The 5,473-nt window shown below is 46.1% G+C and overlaps 1 pseudogene; it reads left to right on the forward strand.

Annotated features, from left to right (window-relative positions):
- Positions 1-5,084: 5,084 nt before the first annotated feature.
- LOC137917859 (5S ribosomal RNA) lies at positions 5,085-5,203 on the forward strand (annotated as a pseudogene).
- Positions 5,204-5,473: the final 270 nt, after the last annotated feature.

Raw genomic sequence — 5,473 nt, forward strand, 5'->3', positions numbered from 1 at the left:
GCCTGATCCGCTGACCTTTTCCTCTCCAAGCGAGCCCGGCTGGTCGAGGGCGTTTCGGCCTGATCCGCTGACCTTTTCCTCTCCAAGCGAGCCCGGCTGGTCGAGGGAGGGCTTCGCGCGTCTGGTGTGCGTAGTACAGCTGGTGTGCCCTCCATCAACTTCCTCACACCTTGCTGAATTGTGCCTTCATCCACCCGGTCAATGTCAATGTGAGACACCATTGGTGGATTCGGCTTTGACGCACGTAGGAGGGCCAGCTCCCGAGTCGTAACCGCGTCCTTGGCAGATTTCACGCGGCACGCAATTTCAGACTTCTGCAAAAGTGAAAGATTGCTCATTGATTTAGTCATTTCATTCTGCCTGACAAACTTTGAAATCGTGCACCCCATTTGGCATCATGCTCGAATGTCTAGACACGACTCAACACAGAGAGACCAAGTTCTAATCCTTACCTCCATGTTGTGGACCCGTTTCAAGTGGTTGTCCAGCCTTTTTATTCTTTTGGCGCCACAATCCTTTTCGGGACAGTCCAGGCTTGCTTTGAAACTGTAAATTTAGAAGTACTTTATTCAGTGGAAGGAAATGCATGCAAGAATTGTGTAAATGCAATAAAACACATTTGTAAAAATCGATTGTAGGCTTATACATCACAGGGTAATACTTACTGACGATGGGCAAGCTGGCTCAAAAGAAGCAGCTCGATGTCATTTCTGACTCTCTCCGTTCCTCTCAGGTGCTGCATAACATCAGCATAAGAAATGTGACAAATGGGACACTCATGTTCCCCCTTCACATATCTCTGTGGGAGAGTATTTACAGCGGAGCCCTTCTTCCCCGCCGTTTCCAGCTCCGACTCCACCTCCACCTCCTCGACCGAGTCGGAGCTCTCCTGCCCCGCCTCGTCCCAGTCCTCTGACTCTGAGTCAGAGCCCGCCTCTGATTCGGAGCTCTCCTCCTCTGATTCGGAGCGCGCCTGCTCCACCTCCTCCTCTGAGCCCTCCTCCTCCGAGTCGGAGCCCTTCAGCTCCACCTCCACATGGACCAAATAAATGAATGCTCTCCCAAGTCCAGTAGTAGATAATTGTAAAACAGTAGCGTGTATTACAGTACAAGTACAGTCACACGGTAGCATGTATTACAGTACAAGTACAGTCACGCAGTAGCGTGTATTACAGTACAAGTACAGTCACACAGTAGCGTGTATTACAGTACAAGTACAGTCACACAGTAGCGCGTATTACAGTACAAGTACAGTCACACAGTAGCGTGTATTACAGTACAAGTACAGTCACACAGTAGCTTGTATTACAGTACAAGTGCAGTCAAACAGTAGCATGTATTACCGTACAAGTACAGTCTAACAGTAGCGTGTATTACTTTTTTTCTTAAAGTGCAGTTTAGTAACGCTGACGTCATAAAACAGTAATTAACAGTAATGAACTTACCTGAAGCAAATTGGGTTCTTGAGTCTCTTCCATCTTTGAAGAAATTATGCAAAAATATCGTGAGATATAAAGATTTGACTTTATTCGCTGTAGTGCGCTTCTCTCCACTCCAACACTCCGTCCGCGACACTCCACTCCTCAAAATGGAATCCTGTCGCTTAATTAACAAGGTAAAGTTGAGGGCTGCTCTGATTGGTTGAAGAATTGCGCGCATCCCCCTGATAGGAGGGATGCGTGTCAGGGGGATGCTTAGTCACGTGTTTATCTTATTACTTATGGGCTTAATTAGGCGCCACTATATCACGCGTAATAGTCGTGTAGTGCGCTATAGCTGGCCTTACTCGTTCAACTTGGACATCGTAAAAGGTAAGTTTTACTTGCAGGGCATTGACCATTCTTTCTGTCTTAACAATACACACTATTAGGCTTTGTTGGAGTTCGTTTTTTTAAAAAACTTTTCCGGGCTTAATTATGCGCCACTACACCTATAACGCGAGTAATGACCGCTTAGGTTGCTTGCTGGCCTATATTGCAATTCAAAAAAGTGTGGCATTAGGTTTCTATTTCAACTTGGACATCGTAAAAGGTAAGTTTCACTTTTCTTTTTTTTATTATAAACTTAAGAAAACTCACCAGTACAAACTCACTGAAAAGATACAAAACAATAGATTTCCTTCTATCTTGACCTCGGAAAATGATAACAGTGAGACATCACCAATATGTTCCAAAAGGAAGGAAAGAAATTAGCAGGAAAATAAATAAACACAAGAAGCAAAATAAAAAAATATATACATGAAAATACAACATAAAATTACAAGCAAGGGATATGGGAAAGGTTAAATTCTGATATAAATGTTTTCTTTTTTTTGCCTGGGGATTATTGATTTGTTTTAGTATCTTCTGTAACAGGGAGAGCTCATTCTTTAGAGCAGGCCATGATGGGGGACACACACTGTATTAGGCTGTGTGTTCCACTCACACACACACGTCTTTAACTTATTTTACTTACCTTTTGTGCATGATATACCGATCTCAAAGTTAAATAGTTTGACCTGTCCTATATCTTTGTTTATGATGCCCATTCACACTTTGCCTTTTTCCTTCCCTCAGAGACAATGTTTACTCCATGTCCCATTTGCCAAGCGCAAATCTGTTTAATGAATCAGCATCTGAGGGTGAAGCATAGAATCTTGAATCGCCAGGAGCGAAATCACCTGGTGCGGCTCGCCAGTTTGTCCGTGAACGTGCGAAAGGAGCCGTGCCCCATACAAGTTTGTCTTCTGGTGACTTCACGCCTTGACATCCACCTGACGAGGCACAGAGAGCTCCCTGTGCATGAACAGCTGGAGCTTTTGGATGCTGTGAAGAGGAAGGTGGTCCTGAGAAGACTGGCCAATCTCAGAGCATCCCACCCGGCTATCCCCATGGTGACGTCTTTTGACATCGAGGAAGACACAGGTAGAGTTGAAACTGTCAGAACAAGCTTCTTCTGGCAGATGCTGACTAAAGGACATGCTTCTGTAGTTTTCAGACTTAAATCAATAAAATGACCTGTAAACAAATTGAAACTGTCAGAACAAGCTTCTTCTGGTAGATGCTGACTAAAGGACATGCTACTGCATTTTTCAGACTGAAAGAAGAAAAATGACATCAAAACAAGTTGAAACTGTCAGAATGAGCTTCTTCCAGCAGATGCTGACAAAAGGACATGCTACTGCAGTGTTCAGACTGAAAGAAGTAAAATGACCTGAAAACAAGTTGAAACTGACAGAACAACCTTCTCCTCTTGCAGAAGGGCTGCCTATACCTGTAAAGTGAGACAACTGTCTGTTCTGATCTGGTGCAATATAACTTTAAATTAATTGTTTATTTATTTATTTTTAAATTTATTTATTAAAAAAAAAAAATTTTATTAATTTTTTTATTTATTTTTTTATGACTGAAGAGTTTTCCAGACGGACAGGAGACGCTGTCTGGCCGGATGCGCTTGGCGAGAGACCTTCTGTGTGATTTTTGGAAATTATACACAGCGTTGGGAAACTAACTAGTAACTTAAATAATATTACTTTTTACCAGTAACGAGTAGTGTAACGAATTACTTTTTCATTTTTACGATTCGTCCTCGTCTGTTTTTAAGGTCGGTGGCGTAAACTCGATCCATTCCGTTTGTTGTTGTTTTGCTGCCCGCTCGCACCACGGAGGCGGACTGTCTCTCTGTTAAAATCAAAATCTACTGGCAGAGTCTTCCTCTGTCAGAAGATGTTACTGCAGTGTTCAGACTGAAATCAGTAAAATGACCTGAAAACAAGTTGAAACTGTCAGAACAAGCTTCTTCTGGCAGATGCTGACTAAAGAACATGCTGCTGCATTTTTCAGACTGAAAGAAGAAATATGACCTCAAAACAAGTTGAAACTGTCAGAACGCGCTTCTTCCAGCAGATGCTGACAAAAGGACATGTTACTGCAGTGTTCAGACTGAAAGAAGAAACATGACATCAAAACAAGTTGAAACTGTCAGAACGAGCTTCTTCCAGCAGATGCTGACAAAAGGACATGTTACTGCAGTGTTCAGACTGAAAGAAGAAAAATGACCTGCAAACAAGTTGAAACTGTCAGAACAACCTTCTTCTGGCAGAGCCTGACAAAAAGACATGCTACTGCATTTTTCAGACTGAAATCAGCCAAATGACCTCAAAACAAGTTGAGACTGTCAGAACAAGCTTCTTCTGGCAGATGCTGACAAAAGGACATGTTACTGCAGTGTTCAGACTGAAAGAAGAAAAATGACCTGCAAACTAGTTGAAACTGTCAGAACAAGCTTCTGCTGGCAGATGCTGACTAAAGGACATGCAATGTCGGAGGTTTTTCCCGACGCGCTCTCCTCCGGCCTCGGACCCCGAGCGGCTCCTTCGGACAGCGGGTTGGCTCCATGGGGGTCACGGACAGAGAGCGAATGATGACAGATCCACCAAATCAGAATTTACAATGTGAATGTTGATTGATGGTTGCAGACCACTGACGATGGCTGGGGGCCACCGGATCAAGGAGGTTTCTGGGTTGGCTCCATGGGGGTCCCGGACGGAGAGCGCTTTGCGAGGCGGGGTCCTCTCTGACGTGCCCTCCTCCGGCCTCGGACCCTGAGCGGCTCTTTCGGACAGCGGGTTGGTTCCATGGGAGTCCCGGACGGAGAGCGCTTTGGCTCCATGGAGGTCCCGGACGGAGAGCGCTTTGCGAGGCGGGGTCCTCTCTCACGCGCCCTCCTCCGGCCTCGGACCCCAAGCGCTTTGCGAGGCGGGATCACGGAGGTTTCTGGGTTGGCTCCATGGGGGTCCCGGACGGAGAGCGCTTTGCGAGGCGGGGTCCTCTCTGACGTGCCCTCCTCCGGCCTCGGACCCTGAGCGGCTCTTTCGGACAGCGGGTTGGTTCCATGGGAGTCCCGGACGGAGAGCGCTTTGGCTCCATGGAGGTCCCGGACGGAGAGCGCTTTGCGAGGCGGGGTCCTCTCTCACGCGCCCTCCTCCGGCCTCGGACCCCAAGCGCTTTGCGAGGCGGGATCACGGAGGTTTCTGGGTTGGCTCCATGGGGGTCCCGGACGGAGAGCTATATCTATAAATACTATGTTTTATGTATAGTCCTCCAGCTCACGGCCATACCTGGCTGAGAATGCCCAATCTCATCAGACCTTGGAAACCAATCAGGCAAGGGCCTGGTTAGTACATGTACAGGAGACTCACTTGGAATACCAGGTCCCGTGAGCTTTTACAATTAGTCAGAATTTTGTATTTGAAAAACAAATCAACCTGGAATGAATGCGATCATGGAATTCAGCACTTGACGACTGATTGTACACTAGTTGTCTGGTCAAATAAAGTCGTATTTCTTGCAGAAGTTGTGAAAATTGTGACAAATCTATAAATACTATGTTTTCTGTATAGTCCTCCAGCTCACGGCCATACCTGGCTGAGAATGCCCGAGTGCGCATGCGCAGCATAGGGGGTGTGAGTGTGTGCGAGCGAGCGGAGTGACGG

The sequence above is a fragment of the Brachionichthys hirsutus genome, chromosome 3, assembly GCF_040956055.1.
Source record: "Brachionichthys hirsutus isolate HB-005 chromosome 3, CSIRO-AGI_Bhir_v1, whole genome shotgun sequence".
Lineage (NCBI taxonomy): Eukaryota > Metazoa > Chordata > Actinopteri > Lophiiformes > Brachionichthyidae > Brachionichthys > Brachionichthys hirsutus.